Below are 24,935 nucleotides of genomic sequence, written 5' to 3' on the forward strand. Positions count from 1 at the left end.
TGCCAGCCAAGTGGCAGCGTACCCTTCTCACTTCAATTGTTTTAGGATATGGCAGACCAGTAGCAATTATGTCAGCTGATAAGTTGAGAGAGGAAGGCTTATGCTACAGTTAGTGGGAATAATAACAAGCATTGGCATAGCCAATAGGTCTCGCCTTTGGGACCTTTTAAGTGTTTAGCCATGCAACAGTTGCATAACTAAATACTTATAAGGTCCCAAAAGCGAGACCTTTTGGCTATGCCAAGCGGCCGCGAAAGTGAAATTGACCGCGATCAAACATCAAAGCGAAAGTGAAAGTAATTGCGGTAAAGCGTGGTGCACGCGCCCGCGCACATGCACTGTAGCTCTAGGCTGGCCTGGTAGCACTTTTTGGAGCCCTCTCAATAAGTCTCGCCAAACCAGCGCATGCGCTGGGTCAGGCAAGACCTAAAAAAACAACAGTAATCGGGAGAAACAGGAAGTACTCAATGACAGCACAAACAGCTCCAAAAAGCCAATAGAGTCCATAAACCTGCTACGATATCTCAAGAAAACACAAAGAAACTCCAGAAAAAAACGCAGGATGTTGAATGGAAAAAAAATCTACAAAAACACTGGATTTTATTTTGTAAAATAGCTTACATAATATTATTAACCCAACACCATGCCCCTAACTAAATCATCCAAATGGGGGTAACATACATTACCAGTCTCCAAACATTTCCTGCAACACCCTCTCTCTCTTCTAGCAACATCGAACCCTTCCTTACAGTGCACAATGCCCAACCATAATTACCCACAGTTCTCCAAACCCACTCACCCACCTCTTAGATGTTTCCACTTCCTTTCAAAATGGTGACTCAACCATCAGCTCTTCATTCACAAATCTATATGTTTTTATTGCTTTTGTGCTCTAGGTTTGGGAATATTTGCAAAGTATTTTTAATGATAACTTTTTTTAGATTACTATTTTAAAGAAGGGTTTCTTCTTGACCTCGATAATTTGACCATCAACTGCTAAATCAAAAGCATTCGAACTCGAGGAAAAGCTGCTGAAGCCCAGAGACAGAATCTCAGCTCAAGACACACATCAAGAATCAAAGACACGTCAATGGGACTGGAGAAAAAGTCAGTGTAGCTCAAGAAACCACATACAATCATGAAAATCAGGAAAACAAATGGAGCTCAGGATGGCTGAGAAAGTGACAATCATCACTTCTGTGATTGGCAGGCATGAGTTTGATTCCTGACAAGGACAGCTCAATCTTTCATCATTCCTAGGCTGACAAACTGGGTCCCACCTTAGCTTGGGTAACAGTAACATCTGCTAGTAACAGTATTAATGAATAAACATACATTAAAAGCAGTGACGCTCTAGGAAGGAGAAAATAAGGTAAGGTGATAGAAATCTATAGCAACTGAAGGAAGGAAAATCAAAAGCAACTAATGAAAAGCTAATTGAAATTAAGATAACACCAACTGAAAAATAAAATAAGAAACTCAAGTGAAAGCAATGTTGCCAGATTGGGCTATTTCCCGCACAATTGGGTGACATTTTTCCCAGTTGTGCGGGAAAAACCCATGCCTGGCGGGGGGCTACTTTTTGGGCGGTATTTAGTGCAGTGTGCGCAATTTACTGGTTTGGGCGGGCGCCGACCACAAGGAGTCCTGGCGTGCGCCTATCACAGTGGCGCAGAAGGTGCTGATAATTGGAGGCGGACCCAAGACCACACACCCACACTTGTGTGAATTGTGGTGAAGTGCAGCCAAGACACCTAGCATGGTAGTTTGTGTGTGGGCCAATGTGAGTCCCCAGGGCTGTCAATCTAGTAGCGCGCGAAAGGGCTACCAATAATTGACAGCTCTGGGCGGCGCCGCGCTGCCTATTCCTGAAAATGCTGGCTTTGGGGGGGGGCTCTCTATTTCGGAGTTTCGGCGCATGTCACTCGGGACAACAACCCTGGACGACTGCACAGGGTTGGAGGCATAAGATGGCCGTGGAAGTTTCTTTGTGTGCACCCTCCTGTCTCAATTCGGGATCTCCACCATCTGACTCCTCTGCTTCGGTCCTCATGCAGCAACCGCCGGCCGCACCGGTACATGGCGTAGGCACCCCGATAAGGTATGGTTGGTATGAACAAACCTGCACCCTTTGTTGATGGCCTCAGTTATAAGTATAGTTATAAGTCAGACATTGACAGTAAATAAGGAAGGCTCCTGTTTCTCTTCGAGGAAGAACTAACTGCCTTTATTGCTTTGTAGTTTTATCTGTATATCTCTTCGAAGCCCTAACAACAAGCATTTGTAGAGTGATAACATGCTACTTCTGGGAGTATTGGGTGGAAAAGGTAAACAACCTTTACAACGCAACTTTTACAACGCAATGCTTTTACAACGCATTTTTTACAACGCAAAAGCTTTTACAACGCATGCATTTACAACGCATGCTTTTATATGGTAAGTACTTTTACAACGCATAGACCTTTACAACGCATGTTTATTAATTTAAAAAGAAAAAAAAAAAATTGATACAATAATTAATTAATATTTTCGTATTTAGTAAACATATTAATATTTAAAAAATATGATAGAGTAATATTTGAGTATTAATAAATAAATAAGAAAAAGTAAAATATATGAGTAGTATTATAAAAGATTAATACTTGAGTATTTTTAGCTTTCTTTTTTAAAATGTTAATAATAATTATTTTAAAAAAAGAATGAGTACTAAAGGAGTATTAAAGTAAAATAAAAAAGATATTGTTAAATAATAGAGTATTAAAAATAAAGAAAAATACTTCAGTATTTATAGAGTATTTAATAATAACTTAAGTAATAAAATAAATAATATAAAAAAAAAGATTGAGTATTTATTGATTAAAATAAAATAATAATAAAATGTAAAATACTTGAGTACTACTTAAAAAAAAAAAAAAGGAAATTAATAAATAAACCATTTATGGAAATTAATAAATAAACCATTTATATTAAAATATTTATTTTTTAATTATTAATTATATTATTAATTAATATATAATTTTTAATTTGAACTGTAATACTAAAAATAATTTAAAAATATATATGTAGGATAAATAAATAAATTTAAAAAATAAAAATGTTGCACTGATACAAGACATTAATACTAAAAAGTTTTTTTTTAAAAATATATTTTTTAATTTTAAAAAAAAAGGATATTTCAAAAATGATTTAAAAATAAAATTAATTTTAAAAAGATTTGAGTTTTTAAAAAATAATTAAACATTTAATATTACCAAAACAAAAAAGATCAAACAAAATAGAACTCACTTAAAAAAAATTCCCACGCTTTTGTATTGAAGTCTATGTGAAAAATTGTCCTTCATTTATTTTGGCAGCTTAAGAAGATAAAACCTGCGGAACGAGAAAGGAAGGAGTGAAAAGAGAAGAAAACGCAAGTTTGAAAGGAAAAGAAAATAGAGTCGAGGTAAGGAACACATTTAGTAAATTTAGATATTATAATATAAATTTAACATGTTTAAATAACAAATTAATAATAAATAACAGTAAACAAATAAGATGTATTAAATAATTCTTTATTGAAAAAAACATAGGATAAACATTTTTGTTTTATTCTTTTTTATAACATAATGTACATATTTTATAAAAAATATACATTATTTATTACCAATTTTAAACATATATTTATTGAAACAGTAAATAAAATAGTCCTTTTTTAATATTGATGCACGGGATAACGTCAGGATGTGAACGTAAACGTAAGGCGCCATTTTGGCGAGCATCGGAGGAGGAAGCAGCAGGAAACTTTTTCACATTTATTTATAGATATAAAGTTAAAAATAGATACATATATAGTAAATAAAGAATAAGGAGAGGTTGTGGAATAACTAATTGATGTTTAAAATGTAAAAAAGCATGTCCACGTTCATGTCATTAGTGTATGCCTATGTCGGGTCTAGGAAAGTTAATTGTAACAAAAAAAAATCTTGATTAACTGTAACATTAAGTTTCTACAAAAAATGTGCATTTAAACACTTCGGTACGAATATAAATGATTTATATCTTTGTTTTAAAAAAAAAAGTTTTGCGTTTTCGTAATTTGTGAAAAAAAGATTGATTTTTTATTGTTGTTTATGCAGCAATGTGCATTTCGTAAAATGGATTGACATTTGGAAATTAAGAGGTTGAGATATTTTGGATTTTTTTGGTGGTAGTCATTTAGGAAGTTTACTAGACATTAATATGTTGCTTTTGATCATTGGAAAGTTGGAAAAAAATTATAGGGAAGTCGTTTTGGATACTTTGGTCGTTTGGAAAAAAAGTAGATTGGAAAAAAAAAAGGGAAAAATTAGTAGACCCGACTCGTAATTTTGAAAAAATGTTTGTGTAAGATTTGTATGCCAATTGTAAATAATGGTTATTTAAATTTTTAGCAAAGCAGGAAAGTAAGTAGATAACTATTTTTAAAAAGAAAGAATGTTAGCAAGATTTTCCAGGTAATCTAGAGCCACACACAACGTAAATTGTTGTAAAATACCCAATAGTCTCTCAGACATTTCCTTTGTTTTTAGAGTTACTCGTGGGTTTAGACTACCAGCAAGTGTTTGGGAAAGTCTCATTTCTTGAAAACTTTGCTCCTTCTTCAAAGTTTCCAAGAAAGAGTAGAAATTAGGATGAGGTTTGCCAATTGTATGGTTGAAGGAGTTATGCCATCCCTCTATGGCATTATTTGTTTTTGCTTCTCCCTCTAAACAGCTCGTGTAACAGTTCCACCACTCCACATGGAATCGTGGCTTCCTCCTGCGACCCGATCTGCTTAGGTGCCTAATCCATGTGTCCTCGAAATAATTTAGGATGGGTGCCAATTTTTCTTCATTACTTGTAAAAAAAAAAAAAAATCAGATTCTGTAATAGCAGTGTAGTACTCGTCCACACTATCGGGAGGAACAAAACAAAGTGCTGTTAATTTTTTTAATTCAAACTGTAGTTTGCTATCTCAACAGTATTCTGCAACTAGGGATGTTTTTTGTAATTTACGCCAAAATGCCTGGGAAAAATGGAAAAAACATCCCTGAATTTGGGTATCCATGTACGTTTTAGTGATCACATTGATCATGCTCAATTCAAAATCTACTATTATTTTCCTTGGACTTTGGGAAGTTTTATTTTTAATAACTGATAAAAGTTCAGAGTATGTTGCAGAAGTCTTATCAGGTAGCAAACTATATACTAAGGGGATTACATTATTGTTAATTTTTGCATGTATAGTGTAAATTTGAGTGAAAGGATGGGGTGTACTTTTAAACGTCCCATCCATCATCCAAATTTCACTATTTTCTAACTTAGCTAGGTTACGTGGGGTACTAAAAATAAGAATTCGTTTGAGGGTTTTCGTTATCATGCAGAAGGAAAGGTTCATCAGCAAAAGAAATAGAAAGATCATGTGGAATTCTAATATCAGAAAATGTATGTGGTGTAGATAATTGGATGTTACTTGTCTGCTTTGGTCTTTGAATAATCCGTCTCAAATTAGGAATTATAGGCATATTACTAGCAACATGACTGGGGACATGCTGTGCAACCTCTCTTAAAAGGGATCCGGTAGAATCATTGGAGGCGCTTGCAATGGCTTTCATTTCATTTACAGTTTCTCTTATTTCTACCTCCATTGCAGAGGCAGAGTGGTTCTGTTCTGTTTTTACAACTAAATTATCAAGTGTAACCGCTCTGCCACTGCAATGGGTAGAGTAGTATTGCACACACCTCCAATGATTTCTAGGAAAACTTCTTTCCTTACTATATATGTATCCTGCATGGTTCAATACATTTTTCCCTTTCCTAGATTTAATATATTTAGCAGCTTCAAGAGTAGACATTATCTGTGAAGAGAAGAGAAGAAAAAAAAATTAGTCTGTACAAGTAAATACACTAGCTCTAATGTTACCCCTACACCATCCCACAATTTCCCTACTGCTGCACCTTCCTGGAGTTAGATTAGTAATTGTTACCCCTACACCATCCTACACTTTCCCTACTGCTGCACCTTCCTTGAGTTAGAATAGTAATTTTTACCCCTACACCATCCCACACTTTCCCTACTGCTGCACCTTCCTGGAGTTAGAATAGTAAATTTTACCCCTACACAATCCCACACTTTCCCTACTGCTGCACCTTCCTGGAGTTAGAATAGTAATTATTACTCCTACACCATCCCACACTTTCCCTACTGCTGCACCTTCCTGGATTTAGAATAGTAATTGTTACCCCTACACCACCCTACACTTTCCCTACTGCTGCACCTTCCTTGAGTTAGAATAGTAAATGTTACCCCTACACAATCCCACACTTTCCCTACTGCTGCACCTTCCTGGAGTTAGAATAGTAATTATTACTCCTACACCATCTCACACTTTCCCTACTGCTGCACCTTCCTTGAGTTAGAATAGTAATTTTTACCCCTACACCATCCCACACTTTCCCTACTGCTGCACCTTCCTGGAGTTAGAATAGTAATTGTTACTCCTACACCATCCCACACTTTCCCTACTGCTGCACCTTCCTGGAGTTAGAATAGTAATTTTTACCCCTACACCATCCCACACTTTCCCTACTGCTGCACCTTCCTGGAGTTAGAATAGTAATTGTTACCCCTACACCATCCCACACTTTCCCTACTGCTGTACCTACTGGGAGTAAGAATAGTAATTGATATTCCTACTACAACCCATAGTTTATATATTGTGGCAGCTTATTTTAAAAATTAAAAAAAAAGTTAGTCCATAAGATTGTTGGATTTATAAAAGTGTTTATTACCTTTTGGTTTAGGAGATATTTTCTAGGTTTTACTTCTGGTATGGTTATTGCCTGCTGGCTGGAGTTTTGGGTTGTTTGGTCTTCTTTTTTTCAACTTTTCATATACAGTAGCAAAGATTTATCTGAAAAACAGATAGAAAAAACAATTCAGAAATGGGAAACTGTCAATGTTTTGAAAAATTGAACTTTTATATTGTTGGATTTATAACAGTGTTTATTTAAAATACCTTTTGTTTCTGGTGTTTCTTTCTTGGATTTGCTTGTGGTACGGTTTTGGCCTGCTGGCTGGAGTTTTTGGTTGTTAGGTCTTCTGTTTTTTTACCTTTTCGACAAAGTTGAAAAGAACTATGTGAGAAAAACAAAAAAAATACTATTAAGAAATGAACAATTTTGACAACGTTGGAGAAAATTGCAACATTTGTAAACTTGTTTGTAAAGGTAACATTTTATTAAAGTCAATCACATATTCCCTGCTGCTGCACCTATCTTCAGTTAGATAAATAATAAGAACCCCTAAACATCCTACACTTTCAAAAATTTAGTACCTTCCAGGATTTAGAATAGTAATGGATACCCCTACACCGTCCCTCACTTTCCCTTCATCTCCACCTTCCTGGAGTTAGAATACTAATTGTTACCCTTCCACCATCCCACACTTTCCCTAATGTAGAACCTACCTGGAGTTAGAGTAGTAATTTTTACCCGTACACCATCCTATAATTTCCCTACTGCTGCACCTTCCTGGAGTAAGAATAGTAATTATTACCCATACACCATCCCACACTTTACCTACTGCTGCACCTTCCTGGAGTAAGATTAGTAATTTTTACCCCTACACCATCCCACACTTTCCCTACTGCTGCACCTTCCTGGAGTTAGATTAGTAATTATTACCCATACACCATCCAACACTTTCATTAATGATGCACCTTCAAGTAGTAAAAAAAGTAATTGTTACTCCTACACCATCCAACAGTTTTACGAATGGTGAAGTAAATGTTTTTATTTTCAAAATTTTACATTTATATGATAAATTAATTTACCTTCACATTTAGAAAGGTGAGTCGTGTAGGTTGTGTTGAACGAAAATTTTGCAAACGATATGTTGGTTTTGATAGAAAAACAAATTCCTGTTTTAGGAAAAAAAAAAGATATTATAAGTCCGTATATATTAAAGTTACTTCACAGGAAAAAAATGGTTAGAGTACATTTAAAAAAATATAAAAATTATATTTGCAGCATTGTTTGGATGGTAATGAAACATGATTTTTAAGAAAACATGGTGTTAAAAAATAATAGAAACTTACTTGTAGTAGGAAAGAAAGAATGCTTCTCCAATGGATTGCAGTGTTCTCTCAATCTAGGAGTCAGAGGGTCAGGTTTTTGCGTCTGGTCTCTCTGGTAGTTGATAATCAACTGATTGTAAAATGGTGTCTTGCTGGTATTTATAAGTTTTAGTCAGTGTCATTATTAATTTTTTTAAAAACTGCGTTCGTTGTGTTTATTATACTTTTATTTGCTGTGGAAAATTATAATTTAAAATAGCATTAAAAGATGTGTTGTTTTCATTTATTAGCTCCGTTTTGGCATCCATTTTGGAACATGTATTTTGCTATTGTTTTCATAGAAAGTGTTGTAGGACAAGTTTTAGATGTGGGATGGTTAAAATGGCGACTGTATGTGTTGTGTTTTAATCCGTTTACTTATTTTCTGATATAATCATGATTTGCATGTATATTTACTGTTTTATTATTCGTTATTTGTATAAAACTTTTAAATTTGAAAAAACGGATTTTGGGAAATTGGAGTATTTGTAATACTCTAGTATTAATTTTAATACTCAATTATTAATTTTAATACTCGAGCATTCATTTTGTAATGCATTTCAGTTAATTTACGTTCAGTTTTGCTCCACATTTTAATACACTTCCCCACCCTAAAACCCCTAATTTCCCTGCATCCCGTGCCAGATTTTATTGTACTTTTTAAAAAAATTATATATATTTTGGCGTTGTAATGGTATGCGTTGTAATTGTTTTCGTTGTAAATGCACTTTTAATTATTTTACTCAGTTTTGCGTTGTAACAGTATTCGTTGTAAAATAATGCGGTGCAATAGTGTTTGCATTGTAAAAAATGCGTTGTCATGGTATGCGTTGTAATAGCATGCGTTGTAACGTCATACATCCGGTGGAAAAGCGTGCTCTTCTTGTGACTCGTGTTTGTATTGTTTCAGTGTCTTACGTGTTTTGCTATCTTGATTGTATGCCTGCGCCTTGTGTAGTGAGGGGAAAAGGAGCGAGACGTAGGACGCATAGGCTTGTGAGAGTTGGGATGTGAATGGAGAGAAATTCGAGAATGTGGTGTGGCCGGCGTGGGACGTATTTTGTGTGTGTGTTTATATACCAAAGGGCCTGCTTCCAGGCTGTGCCGGTGAGCATATAGCTGCGCATAAGCTTTGAATTAAGTAGTGATATATGGCTGTACTAGTGGTGGGGCCTACCTACCTTATGGTAAAAGATGCCAGTATTTCTTGAGCATAATCCCGAGTCTTGTGTCGCCCTTTTCCATCGCTACCCATGCAAGCAGCTCTGTCCTCTCCCCTTTAGTCTATCTTCGGAAGAGCTAACTCATCACTGTCTTGTATCGATTATTCTACCCGTTCTTTACTGATGTAAATTGCCATGCTAGGTTTAAACGTGACAGAAGTCTTTCAGCAGTGATTCTCCCCTTGCATTTAGTACAGCCATACGCCCATATCACAGGCAGCCCAGGAGCTCAATTCGGTCACAGCGCTGGAGAGTCTGGCCTGAGCCTTCTCTGTGCCTGCTTCAAAAATGTTGCAGTATGTTGTTAAAGACTGGCTTCATGAATCCTTTCCCTTGCCTCTTTATTTTATATTTTTTTAAATGCTCTTTTGGGCCTTTCGTGAATGTAAACAGCTTACGCTGTAAAAAAAAATGTACATATGGATTAAATGTATGGTCACTCGTTTTTTTGCTCACTGTGCCACCTCAGTTTTGACCCGGTCATATACAAATCATGTTTTACACTGATCCTCATGGGAACAGTCCAGCCCAGGTTCTCCCTGAACCGGAACCCAAGCAACCTAGGAGGAGTCTCAGCCTAGTTAGGGCTCTTCAGCCAGGTATTGCGTGGTTCGAGTGAGACTGGGATGAGCATCACACCTTTTAGTTAGCAAATATTGGAAGCCTTGTGATGTACTGTTATTTATTGTTCCATGCACATAAGTGGCAGGTTTATGTATGCCTATGTCTGGCACTGCTGTGCTTACAGTATGCCAAGGTGTGGTATTTTCATTTTTCTTGTTTTTATAATTTCTGTCCACTTGCAAGGGCCAATATGGTGGTGGACAATCTATTTGTTGTTTGCTCTTAGACATACAGTTTTTGTAATGTATTTACAAGATCAAAATGGCAACTTAAAAATGCAGTACTAATAGAATCTGCTGTCTGAATCACTCACACCAGCAGTTGGACAAACTGAACACATTAAGCTCTTTGATATTGTTCAATGTCAGTTAGCCCCCAGATTTTGGTAGAGATGCATATTTTTCTGGAACAGTGTCAAAATATGTTTAAAACGATTATCAGTTTCTTCTTACATATCCGGAGTATGTATATTTATATGTTTAGGTAAATATACACTACTGTCTCTAGGGGCAAATAAACTTCATAAATAATATTGTAAAGTGTAAGAAATTGGGTTATTAGTTGAGAGCAGTGAAAGCCCCACTCAAATAATAAACACAGTCGCTGTCAGGGTGCGCCACAAAAGGCAATAAATACATTTGTGATTATCCCACTGGTAGATTGCTTTCAAGTTAAGCCTGATGGCTTTTGTGCCAATGTGTAAAATAATTATGCAGCACTCCAGCACTAATAAAGTGAAGCACAATTCCAATTCCAAATCAATTTACAAAATGGAGCGAATTTGAATTAATAAAATGACAAAATCCAGTTAGTAGAACCTAAGATGGGTCTAAGGTTCACATGACAAAGTCACAGTGAGGACTAGTCTTAAAAATGAGTAGCGTTAAGGCAGGTGCCCAGTTAACTCTCTCCCACTATCTGTATATTGAATAGAATGTATATTTGTCCTTAAAATTGTTTCTGATGACTATTTCTGCATAATTTGAGACTTGCAAGTTTGGGCTGGAACTGGTCTGCGTTGGGCTGGATTTGGGCTTATATTTGAGCGGCTTTGGGCTTGGGATGGGTCTCAAAATCTGGCAACACTGAGTGAAAGGCAAAGCAACTCGGGAAAGTTAAAATCTGGGAGGAGGGTGGGCGTGTCTTGGGCGCCTGAGATAGCGGTCGCGAGAGCCTGCAGCTCCGCGCCGGCCTACCATATATCCTGCTATATCGGTGATAGCTCGGTGGAGGACCCCTCGGGGACCAGGAAGAACTCCGGAACAGGTTTTGTGCTGCTCACTGCCTGGCGGAGCATGAATAGCTAAGTCCAGAAGGGGACGCTCCGGATGACACAGGCCCAAGATGGCGGAAAAGGTGTCGGAGAAACGAAGCGATCCGGGCGAAACCAGGGCCACGAAAGTCGGAAATGCTAGCCCAACGCAGCAGTACAGCACCGGCTGTGACCCCCTAGCGGATTGAAGAGAGGCACGAGAGTCAGCCTGCTGGATCGCAGGCAGGGCCCTGAAGGCCGATTACAGCCCCGGTGACGGAGAGGAGCTGTGCCGCCATGAGGAGCGGGCGGAGGCCTGGAGGTCTGACAGCGCCCTGGGAGACTAAACGCAACAGAGCGGTACCCATGCAGTAGGGGAGCCGACCGGAATGCTGGCGTGAGGAGGAGAGTTGCAGTGACCCCTCGGGGCAAATAATGAATAGAGAAGATTAGCAATGCCAGAGACTGCTAACTCCAGGGAGCTGAGGAGAGTGAGGGCCTTGATTTATTGGGGACGCTACACGAATGAGGCCTTGAATTCGGAGTGGCTCACCCGTGATCTAGAGGCAGGAGCCACAGGAGAAGACCGAGCACAGCCCAGGGCCAGGCCCAATGGACCACAACTCTGAAGCCTGCTTAGAGGGGGACGGACTAAGTAAGGTTCATACCACACCGGACCCAAGAGAGTCAGAAGGCGGGCTTTGGCCCCCGTCTAGATATATTGGCAATAAATTTAGTCGATTGGATTTAGGAGCGGTGCAGTCACCAGGGGAGTTGTGCTCACGCCCCGCAGCACATGGAACTTACCTGATGGTGGGGGGAGTGTGTGGCGCTGGACACAGCCCAAGCCCAAGGAGACCCAGAGATACACCTGAACCCAGATAGCTAGCTGCTGGGGCTAGATGACCCCATCCCTTAGAAGGTCTGGGGCATATAATTGTGCTCACGAGCCAAAGCGTTACCCCAAAACGCACCTTTGTTACGATAGCACTGAGGGGGATCCTCCCAATACAATGGGCATACCTAGAGCGAGACAAACTAGGCCCACCCAGGAACAAGAAGAGACCTGACATGACAGAATGCAGGGAGACTAGGAGGACCTAGTACAACAGCAATTGACTAAAATATTGGAGGCAATCGCTGACCCGAAGGCCACCTTGCACCAGGATATAAGCACGGTATCAGTAGGGTTGGGTCTCCTTCGAGCCGAACATAAGAAACTGTCTGAGATGGTGAAATAGACGGAATCCATACTTACAGAGCTGGAGCCAGCCCAAAAAGAACTGACCACACAGGTGGAAGACCTAGCGGATAGGGTCCGCTTGCTGGAGAAATGAGCTGAGGATGCTGATGGTAGGAACGGGAGGAACAAAATCAGGGAATTGGGCCTACCAGAAGGAGTGGAAAGGAGCGACATGGTGGCCTTCCTGGAGCAGTGGCTCCAGGCGGTGGTTGCATCTGAGGGACTATGAACCTTTTACACCCTGGAGAGAGCGCACTGTGTTTCAGCTAAGCCTCCGGCCCCAGGGCAGCCCCGGCGGCTGGTGGTGGCTAGGCTCCTCCACTTCAGGGATAGAGACACCCTCTGGCAACAGGCTCGGAGTGAGGGCCCGTACGATGTGCACTACAACAGAGTCTCTATTTCCCCGGACTATACGTTTGATGTTCCAAAATTACGTGCCTCCTTTCTTGAGGTTTGAAAGGACAGAGAAGGACTTCAGTACTCCTTGATATTACCAGCTCGTCTGCGTATACTCCCTGATGGGAAAACTCATTTTTGCGATGACCCGAGGTCTGCGTGGGAATGGATTGAAGCCTACAGGACCGAGGGCCCCCAGGCATTTCAGAACAATAGGGTACCACCATAGGCTCGGGAACCCAGGAAAAGACCCAAGAGGCGACCAGGGTGTGGTGCCCAAAAGAAGTAGAGTTCTTCACAAACTAAACAAGCATTGGCATAGCCAATAGGTTTTGCCTTTGGGACCTTATAAGTGTTTAGTTATCCAGCACAATATCCTTGGTGCAACAACATCAAGTGTTGCATAGCTAAACACTTATAAGGTCCCAAAGGCGAGACCTATTGGCTATGCCAATGCTTGTTAGTATTTGTTTGGCATTTCACTGCCCAGTTTAATCAACCAATGGATACACATGATTATTTAAGGTTATAATGAGTTATTGACATTAAAACACATTCACAAAGTGGGATATGCTTCTAATCACAGAATGTCCCAAATACGATAAAATGTGGAAGCACAAGACATTTGTCGCCGAGCCATGGAGTTTGTCATCAGCACTTGTCCCTTTTTCCACAACAGCAGTTCAAACATGAATGGCAAAATATCCTAGTTTGCAAATGTTTTCTATATAATTATAAAGTGGTACAAAATAGGGTGTGATGGACGGAGCATCAGAACCAATCAAACACTCACACCCAGTCAACAGATCTGGGTTTGATCCTTCACAGTTCTTTAGCCCACTCTGCCACCCCAGTTCAGACATGGCCATATGCAAATCAGTCTGACCCTGTGCCTTATGGGAACAGTCCAGCCCGAACTGCCAAACCATGTCTTCCCTGGACCGGAAACAAGCTGGCTGAAGACGACTGAAATGACAGAAACCGGTCCTAGGAAGCTTGTTTCCGGTCCAGGGAAGGCATGGCTTGGCTGTTCCCATGAGGCACAGGGTCAGACTGATTTGCATATGACCATGTCTGAACTGGGGTGGCAGAGTGGGCTAAAGAACGGTGATGGATCAAACCCAGATCTGTTGACTGGGTGTGAGTGTTTGATTGGTTCTGATGCTCCGTCCATCACCACCCCCTTTTGTACCGCTTTCTATATAATTATGGCTGCCATATTTGCCTCATAATGCAAGATCTGCTGCATGATCTGACCATTTAAACTAATAAATTGTTTATAGCTCAAACGTATCAAACGTTAATAAAAAATGTGACTTGTTTTGCTGCGGAGTAGATGGCCTATTGCAAAGGTTGACTGATCACCTTTCTCATTGTTGCATTTGTATGTTGCACTGGAACTAATAAGGGAAAATCTTTCCAGAGACTGTTAGCATGTGTACACATGTCAAAATAATAACATACCAGAAAATATACTGCATTACTCTGCAGCCTTTTTTTAATGCATAATTTAGTCAACACTGCTGCATAATTTTGTCCTCCTTTGCTTGCTGCATAATTAATTCCAGTGGCCCCACAGCAAGCAGCACATGTTAAAAGTGCATGTGAATGAAGCAGAGAGACTGGAAAGTTTGCAAACTTAATTTGGCGTGCCTGCAAATTCTGCATTGCCAATCCCTGGTAAATTGCAGCTACTACCTCTGAAACAAGGCCAATGGAGGTACCTATGGGTGAGGCAGACTGGCCTCAAGGGCAGGTCCAGCCTTAGCACTGGTGGTGCACTGTGCATGAATGTTTGTTATTGCCCCCCAATGACTACCTCTGCCATGGATTCCCTCACTACCACCCTTTAACAGTGCCCCTCAAGTCTCCATAACCACACTCTCTCTGATGCATTTAATTTGATTTACAGCGCCGCTCATACCAGTGTAGGGTGTCCGAGCACTTTACATCTCACACATTACTCAGAGACAATCAATATGTGTGTAAATCACTGTATAGAAAATGTTACATAAGACTAAGGACTACAAGGTGTAGGAGTCACTTGACAACCATACTAGTAGGCCATATAGGTTAATAGTGATTGGTCTGGAGAAACACAGACTCAGAATTTAAAACGTAATACCATGGTTGGGGGTTCTCTTTAATAATCAGAATTGATTTCTGTCCAAAAGAACACTTTTTGCAACATTAGGATAACCAAAGACTGGGGGGAAAAACACAATGCTCTAATTTATATTTTGCAGTTTGTATGCAGCTCTTAGATGACAGTTAATAGCGCACTGTTCTATGTTAGGATTTTAACTTATAAACTGCAAGCAACAAAAGGATTTCTCTGACAAAAGCAGCAGCCCACTGACCTATTTACATTATGTGCACTTTGTGATCTGCATGGTACATGTTCTTTGCAGCAGGCACATTAACCCTATGTGCTATCTTTCCATGAGTCAAAACTTCCACTAGACAAAACTCTGATCTCTCTCTAGGAAGAACATTAAACACCAGAGTCATCATGACATTTTTATTGTTGCCGAAAATTGCTGGAGGCCAGGAAGGAGGCAGCAAACGCTTTTAAAAACTTAATATACTTGCAAACATAATGCCTCCACCCAAAGTCAGGGCCCGGTCACACCGGTTGCACTGCCCTAGAGCTGGCCCTTCAAGGGTCCTGTGACCTCAGTGACAGAGTCACTGTTGTTCTTGGCTGTACTGCTTCATAGGCCTGCTAGCAAGACTGGAGGTGAACTTCAGTATGGATTGTGGTGGACAAACCTTGAAGGTTAACCCAGACTTGCCAGTGCTAGGGTCCACCTGCTGGTGCTAAGACACCAGCGCTTCTAAGGTCTTGCGAAGCCTTCTAAGGTCTAGCATGGGATTGTGCTCTCAGGAGAGTCGTCTGGTGGACTGGTTATTAAGGCTGAACCTGGTTCCCCAGTTCCAAATTCAGCAGCTCTGGCCATAGTGCCACATCCTCTCCCCCACTGAACAACATACTGCCCCACTGAGAAAAACTCACACTGCCTTGAACTACAACCCAATTGCTGCCGGCTATAAACACCCGGATGAGGCTCAATTTAAATGACGCAATAGACAAGAGCAATATGCGACCTACAAAAAAAAGTAACATCATCCTGAAAAAAGCAAACACTCATAGGGGGATGCAACATTTAGCAAACCATGTGAAATGTAAGCAGGAACAACATGGTTACCTTAACGCTTTTACACTCACGATTCAGAAATTAGTGAGTGCTTTTGCCTGAAAAGTTAAGGACATGACAACAGGGCCTTGAATGGACCCATTTCAATGTCCATTGCTGATATCCTTAAAAAACGTTAGCAGTATGGTAAAAACACCACATCCCTGGACGCAGAGCTACAGTACACATTTTGTTTTCCAATCCACACTTTGCAGTACCTCCAGGATTGGTGCACTAGTTGCAAGCCCAGGTAAAACAAAGACAAGAAAACAAAAATAGCGCTTCACTCGCAAACTCTGTAAAAGTGGCGCTAATGTGTTTGGGTGTGAATAAAATCAATCTGGCCAGTTTGCTACCACTCTGTCTTAATTTAGTTAGTTTTCATATTTTTTTACCTTTTATTACAGATGCTGCACTTTGGAATTAAATACGACATTTCCACCAAAATTTATTTTCTTTTTTGGATCAATTTCATAGGGGAGCAAATAAAACAATGGAGAGGAAAGAGAGTGAGAACCCCATCTTGAAGTCACGGTTTTCAGTAAGAGAAGAACTGCTAGACAGAAAGAGAGGGAAGAATTAAAGAGTGGGGAGGGGCAGCTGAAGCAGAATAGCAGAAGTGGACACTGTATTTTTCTTCTCTGAGCAAGAAGGAAAAGACAGAGTCCTGTTACTTCTCTGCCGCCCGTCCTCGAATGCTAGGAAACGCCGAGCTTTATTTAAAGGCGATGGTGATTTCTTGCGTCCCGGGACGCATTTTCAAAATAAAAAAAGTAGGGGAACGGAATCCTTGGAATTGAAGAAGTAGGGGCATGGCGTGCCCTTCCGATCCCGCCCAATTCGACCACTGCCCATACCTAATCCTGGTTGTGCTGTTGATTCTTTGGTATTCCACAAATTCAGAGGTAGTTATTGTCTAGCATGTCATTGTTTTGCAGCAACCCAGCCAAAGCCTAAATAAACTATTCTAGGCAGGCTCGCAGGCGCCGGCACCTTGTTAAAGGTTTTGAGTGCGCGCGCACTAGGCGCTGGGCACATCCCAGCCTTGTGCTGGACCTACTCAAAATGTTGAAGGCCACCCATGCATACATTGTCAGTTCAGTGATTGTGTTTTAGGTGTACCTTAAAAGTCATTTCAGCTTCTGCATTTCCTGGTAAAAACTTTCAAATGAACGGCAGAAGTCTTCTTGAAATATAATATTGATAGCACTGTTCTCTTCTTTTGGAAGTCAGTTTGACGACATGCAATAGTAATGTTATTTAAACATGAAGAGAAGTGAAGCCCATGTGAATTTTTCAGCAGACTCGTCAGAGACACGATCATTTACTAACATTTCGCACGAAGAAGGTGAAATTGTTTTTCAAGTGTCAGGTGGAGCACAGAGAGAAGCGCACGAGGCAAAATCCAGGTGCAAAATTACAAGCGAAACCGAGGGGATGTGAGAAAATCGAAACGTAAAAACAAGGCACTGGAAGAGGGAATGGATGAGCAGGTGAATGGAAGGTGACTCCGAGCCAGCGGAGCAGACGAGCCCGCAGTTCCTGGGCGCTGGAGTAAGCTGTGACGGAAGTCTGTTGAAAGCGAACACCCATTAGGGGCATGTCTCTGAGATTTGGAAACTGTAGACAGCCTCGCTCAGGGGAGGATGCGCAGCCATCTCTAGCCCAGACAATAATGCCAGCCTGGAGCCAAGGTGAGTGCCAAGCGGTACGCGAGGCTGAATGAGAAGTGCATCTCCGATGTGAGTGGTTCGTGTATCCACGACATCAGTGCTTTGTGGATGGGGAGCGCTTGGATTCCAATGCAGGCGAAGTCTGTAGGGGGAGCTGCAGACAGAGAAGAAGGACACCGATGAACTAGATAGCTGCAATCAAATCATGCGGACTCTGCGGGGATAGGGCGGGACAGACAGAGATAAAGGACAACTATAAATTAGTGAAAGTGAAAATAATCGCGGTCAAGCGCGGCGCGCGCGCCCGCGCACATTCACTGTAGCTCTAGGCTGGCCTGGTAGCACTTTTTGGAGCCCTCTCAATAAGTCTCGCCAGACCAGCGCATGCGCTGGGTCAGTCGAGACCTAAAAACTATGAATAGCATATTTACCATCTTCATTTTAGCCAAATTCTACCGGTTCAGCAATAGTGAAGTCGAGACTCTTAGGCTCAAACGTACGTTTATACAAATTTAGAAATTTCAAAAATGCCCTATTTTCTTTTATCTTACCATCTTAGTTTTCAGTTGGGCATCCTGTCTACCCTGCTACTCATTTCAATACCAAGATAAATGTATTCTATTGCTTGCTTGGCAACTGAGTGGACCTCATGTCAGACGACATCCTGCCTTAACTTTATGATATTAGAGCACCGCTGGACCAATCGCCCTGGGTGAAGGTGACACACAGGAGGCTGTGATATCAGCAATTATGCACTCGGTTCCTATCTGTAGTCATGACTGCAAGGCAAGGAGGAGGTGGAATGGTAAGGGGCTCTGAACCAGTCAATGCATTGGGGCCTTTTTGAAAGTGGGATGGAGATACAAAAACAGGGATTATCCTTAAAAATCCACCACGAGCCTCAAAGGCAACACTGTCCTCGGATGGAATATTGCTAGCACCAGGATCTAAAGCAGGCTTTGGTAGCCTTGGAGGCAGTCAGACTTTTATTAACTGTCATGACCAACAAAATGTGATATAAAATTCTTTCATCTTGACAAAATTCTATTCAAACACGGGACCCCACTATAAGGCCATTCAGATCTAGTGAACGTCTTTTTGATTGCCCAAAGGAATGATTGAAAGTTTTACTTACCATATATATTGGTAAAATGATGCCGGAAGACTTTTTTTTTTTGGCTTTAGTCTCAGCGATGCAGGGAAAATCTGTTGTGAAACGCTGCCACTGCTGGTCATTCAGTATAATCTGCAGATGGAAAAGTCCACTGTTAGTGCATTTACTATAAGCAATACAAAAAAAAAATCTTGATTTTTATAATGCGTAAACAGATCAGTTAAATGGAGCCTGTACTATTGTGAAATCAACAGCTCCTTAGAAATTCAAATCTCACTTTGTGTTTTTAACCTTGCATGCTTCTCTGAATCCCATGTCTCATTTGCTAACGCTCTCTCAACTGTGGCACGTACATTAGGAGATAGATAAATGGGTCTTGTTGCCAGCCAAGTTGCAGCGTACCCTTCTCACTTCAATTTTTTTAGGATATGGCAGACCAGTAGCAATTATGTCAGCTGATAAGTTGAGAGAGGAAGGCTTATGCTACAGTTAGTGGGAATAATAAAAACTATGAATAGCATATATATATATATATATATATTTTTTTTTTTTCTTCTTTTTTTTTTTAAATATTTACAATCTGAACCTCAATTAGGTTTTCTCAAATATACATTTTTATATGTCTGACATAGTGTTTTAGTATTTGCCAGCAGACATATGCTGCCCTTATATAGGGAAGGGTATGCTCAGACGTGAGTCCCTTGCTCTCCATGCCACTGGAATCAAGCTATCCTGGCTGATGAGGGCTGAAAGCCCGAAACCGGTCCTAGGATGCTTGTTTCCAGTCCAGGGAGGACCTGGCTTGGCAGTTCGGGCTGGACTGTTCCCATGGGGCACAGGGTCAAGACTGATTTGCATATGGCTGGGTTCAAACTGGAATGGCATGGTGAGCAAAAAAACGATGGATTTAGGCCCAGATCTCTGTACTGGGGTGAATGTATGACATTGTTCTGCATTCTGTCCATCAATTGTTGTTTTTGCATTTGTCACCCCGAGTGGGAAGGGTATGCTCAGACGTGAGTCCCTTGCTCTCCATGCCACTGGAATCAAGCTATCCTGGCTGATGAGGGCTGAAAGCCCGAAACCGGTCCTAGGATGCTTGTTTCCAGTCCAGGGAGGACCTGGCTTGGCAGTTCGGGCTGGACTGTTCCCATGGGGCACAGGGTCAAGACTGATTTGCATATGGCTGGGTTCAAACTGGAATGGCATGGTGAGCAAAAAAACGATGGATTTAGGCCCAGATCTCTGTACTGGGGTGAATGTATGACATTGTTCTGCATTCTGTCCATCAATTGTTGTTTTTGCCCTTATATACAAGCATACAGTGTATCACAGATACAAATTTAGAACAACTGTGAGGTCTTAGTGCAAAGGAGTTGCTCTCTCCTTGTTAATTCTCACAGTTCACTTGATGACAGAAGGGTTCCCTCCTGTTACAAAAAATACAGTAAATCGCACATAACAATTAAACAAACGGTGTATGTACAAAGTACACAATACACGAGGTATGCATGGCATTTTTTTCTCAATGCAAGAAAGTAGCGTGCAAAGTTGTCATTGCATTGTCGTGAAGATGTAGTTCAGAGAAGAACAATATTACCCGTTTAATACATGTAGAACTTAACTAAGGTTGCAGTTGTTTTTTTATACCCTGTCTTCATGAAAACAACTATGCTTCGTGAGATTTGGTGTGGTGCATGACTGGAAGGTCTGACAATGAACCACAATATCGTGTGCACATCATCAACAAAAGGCCAGTTACTTTAGCTACAGAATCTTACTGGTTCCTAGTGATGTGAAACAGGACATGGAAACATTTTGGTGTAAGTGTAGAACCGTTAATTGTTGAGGTGCTTCAATATACACACATTATAAGGGCCTAGGCTGTGTATAGCTACAGCCCGACAAGAGAAAGAAGAGGATGAGTTAAAAGAGTCATTGATAGGGTGTTGTAATAGAATGTCATCCTATATAAATATTGTGTCCTAAATAATGCCTACAAAAATATCAAATTAGGATTAATGATAGTGATGCAGATCAGGATGATAAAATAATATCCACTACCATAGATAGAGTAATCTTCACAGTTACACGCACATACATACGTCATACACTTGGGCCCATTTCACTTACACGTACTCCGATACTCCATCAGCGGCAAACCTGTAAAAAGGAAACACCTAAACACCCTGCACCTGCATCTAGGCGATAGGACCAGTTTTAGTGGCTGTCCAACACAATATAAACAATCTATAAACAATAATCAATAATAATTCAATAAATGACAAGGAAAGAAACAACCAACACCATGTTCAAAATTATATGGCTTTATCTAAAATTAGTCAGAATGAAATCAGAATAAATCATTTCTCATAATTACCTATTCTAACTAGTGTCAGAACGGGTCAGGACCAGTCTCTTGAAAAGTCTTTTCAGGTTAGAGTCCTCAGCATTGGTCATCTGCAACGCAAGTTCACGCAGCAAGCGACGAAAGAAAGAGTGGGGAGAGCCCTCCCTATGCTAACATTTTTATACCACGAAATACAATGAAAACCCACATTAAAAGTTTGTATCACTATGTAAAAGAAGAAGGATGGGATGTATCTTGACTGCGTCCTGAGAAACTCCGCTCAAGAAAAGTCTTAACTATGATTCTGCAACATTTCATATTTGTTTCCTTCGACAAGCCGGTTTTCGCACAGAGTTCTCTGAGGCTTATTGTCTTTCAAGGACGAGCATTACTTTTGGAGATCCTCCAAGCTTGCTGATGTCCTCCCGGATATATCCTTATATGGACTACCGACAATTTCTCTGTTAGCTGAACACCAGCAGGGGTCTCTCTTGATACATCAAAATTTCTACGCCTGAAATACATCTCAGCCAGGCTTCAAATTATTCTCGAAAGGCCTCCATAGGCCTCAATAGACCATCTTTAATTAAAGAGACAAAATAAAAATTACTACATCATAATGATTAAACAGTGTTAACCCCACTAATACCCTTATGTGTATGCATTTATCTAGCTTTGCGACATACAGAGCATTAATTCAGACAGCGTTTTGTGCTTAAAATAAATAGCACACAGCAACATAAAACATGGAAAACTTTGCACATTATTATAAAACAAATAAAGCACATACACGCTAACCCATGTATAATCCCCTTCCGTGTTAAAACAAACAGGTTGGTTAATAAGACACATTTACACAAGACAAATAATTAATCGTTAATTATTAATAATTAATAAACGCATAGACATGCCAGAGCTTCAAAAACCCCAGAATTTTCTAACAGAAAACTCTGCTCCAGCAATCCCCCCTTTGGTGATTTTATCACCAAATAAACCCCAAAAAAAAATTAGTGAAAATTTAGACCCATTTTAGAAGAAATCAGAAATGTCTTTTCCTTTACACAACATTAAACACCAGTCTCTCTTTCATCATCTCTCTTAGTCTCTAAATAAACACTTTCCCTCAATTCTTCTAATTCGATCTCTTCTGGTTCTCTTTTTGACTTCTTAAAAATCTTATTTTCCTTATTTTTCTTTTTGTCTTCCAAATTTTTCTCTTTCCCTCTCCTGTTTTTATAACACACACACACCAATCTCAGTATCAACACAGCAACGATTATACAAGACAAGGGAAACAACACCCTACCTACAATAGTACTACCTATTTTAGTAATAAAATCCTTAACAGCTATCATCTTATTAGCTAGTTTAGTCCATATACTCCCAGTTTCAAGTGGTACTAAATCTTCATGCAAATCAGTAATATTTCTAATATAGACTTTCAGATCTCTGCTTTCATCAGGAATGTAAGTGCAACAATGTTGAACCTTCAAAATTCCACAAACTCCACCCTCCTTGGCCAAAAGAATATCAAGAGCAAGTCGATTTTGCATAGACATGGCACGTACGGCACTCAATTCCGTATTTACCAAAAGAAATCCTCCTGCGGTATTTGTCGATAAACGATCAACCACTGTGGACAATTTCCGAATTCCATAAGCATTTAAAGAAATTCCCACTGCTGGAATCAAAACCCCAAAAATGTCACCCACAATTTCAGACCAAGTTTCTCTCTTAAATCGTTTTAGTACATTAATATCTTCTACATCACTTATTTTATCTGTATGAAAAATTTTAGGAAAAACTAAACCTACATAACATGTGCCATACCAATGGTCAGGCAATCTGTAATAAGCTTTGTTCCCACACACATAATACACTCCTGGAAAAATAGTATCTTCTCCACCTCTGAAACCCCAACCAGTCGCAACGAAGTATGTATCATGGCACTCACTAGTCCCCACAAAGTACGTATCATATTGGGATTTCCTTCTGGTAATGCAAAGTTTACCTTTCTGCGGTGCATCCAAAGCTAAAGTTGGACTAACCCCATTCTTCAACTCCTTTCCCATTTCAATGTCCCAAATTGTCTCACTCACTTCATATTTTCCCGCTTTCCCCTGCATGTTCACTCTCCTTTCCTCTACCATATCCAGGAAAGCTTTCTCTTCTTCTTTCAAACTGCAAGTTAAATTATTCTTAAAAATGTAATCTAATGTTAATCCTTTTTCTTCAATAAAAATCTCACCAAAAGTGTTAGCTTCTTTAGCTGGATTCAGCTCTTTGTTCATTGGCAAGTGCCCAAAAATACTATCTCTGTTAGACATCTTATAATCTACTTTCCCTAACAAATAAAATACACTACTCAAAATACTGCAAGAAATACCATATGTAGCTGGTAAATGGTGATAAGTAACACCTTCTGAAACAGATGCAGGTAATTGCATGCAGACATAGCAATCCCTTACTTCCATTGTTTTCACATATTCATATAACAGTTTTGAAAAGACATTACTAGAAAAATTGTTAATTGACCTATCTTTATGTATGTAACTAGGAACTACTTTTTGTGAATTCTTCTCTTCATTAGTCATGTTTTCATCCATCCCAAATTCAACCTTAAAAGTAACTAATAAAACTAAAACACCCCATAGAAGCATTAATATTCCAGTACAACAGAAACACATCCTACACCACCTTTTCAGAAAGGCACATCTATTTGGGTTATTCTCTGTGTTAGCCATTTTACTCCACTACAGTTATTAGTACTCTTCAAACTCCAACGTCTTGTTCCAAACTCTTCAGCTCTTCAAAGATCTTTCTATTCACTCAGTCCAAGTGAATCTTTCTTTCACTCAGTTTGGATACTTGTCATCTTTTACTCCAGTTTCTTCAACATCAAATTGTATCAGATCTCCAACACTCAGTTCTTCAGTCTCTGATTCTTCTCTGATGTCACTCAGCAATACTTTCAGAATTTCACCAGTTTCTTCCTCAACCACTTTTCTCAAGACCACTTCCGGATTATCTCGAGTCACTGTTTCTTCTTGTCCTCCTTCAGACAGTGTCACATAAGACCATTCCGGTGATCTGTACTTTTGGTTGGGTCTTTTAACTCTTTTTATTTCCACTGGTTCTTCTGTACTTATTGATTTTCCTTCTTCAGCCTTTGAAGTTTGACTGGATACTTCATTCACTTGTTCAGCTTCCGGTGAATCTACTCTTATTATCCTGTATCTCAGTCTTTTCACTCTGTTGTTAGGCCAACGATCTCCTTTCACAACCTTTTTCGGCTTCACTTCTTTGACAGTTTTCTTTCCAAACAAAGTTCTCTTTCTCAGAACTCGACCCTCTGTCTGTTCATCTTTTTCTCCAATCGAAATTCTTTTCCTCAGAACTCGACTTTCTGTTTGTTCATCTTTATCATCCGATTCTGTTTCAATTGCCTTTTGCTTTCGTTTCTTAGCAGTTTTCTTTTCTTGCACAGATTCTTTCACCACTGTTTGAGACTTCCCTACTTCTGTCCCTCCTCGAGTCTCCGACACGCAATCTTCTTGCTGTCTATTTGTCCCTTTACCTAGCTCCTCATGAATGCACCCTACACCTCCTCGGGGGTCTTCCGCAATCTGTCCCTCTCTATCTTCTTCTAACCCTGTTTCTTCAAGAATAATCTCAAGTGGTTCTTCAATCTCTTCTTCCTCTTCTGATTCAGAAGTAGTCTCTATGTGCTTTCTTTTTTCTTTTCTTTT

General features: G+C 39.9%; 2 long non-coding RNA genes across 2 annotated transcripts in view; both read right to left on the reverse strand.

Annotated features, from left to right (window-relative positions):
- The window catches only part of LOC146811416 (uncharacterized), a 232,224-nt gene that overhangs the window by 171,168 nt on the left and 36,121 nt on the right, over nucleotides 1-24,935 (reverse strand). The gene's annotated exons all lie outside the window — the stretch shown is intronic.
- On the reverse strand, nucleotides 5,789-7,901 carry LOC146811419 (uncharacterized). The gene is made up of 3 exons (XR_014966737.1): nucleotides 7,017-7,901; nucleotides 6,790-6,911; nucleotides 5,789-5,855 (listed from the first exon to the last, which is right to left on the reverse strand). It is a non-coding gene; the product is annotated as an uncharacterized LOC146811419 (long non-coding RNA).

Source organism: Triturus cristatus, chromosome 7 (genome assembly GCF_964204655.1).
Source record: "Triturus cristatus chromosome 7, aTriCri1.1, whole genome shotgun sequence".
Classification (NCBI taxonomy): Eukaryota; Metazoa; Chordata; class Amphibia; order Caudata; family Salamandridae; genus Triturus; species Triturus cristatus.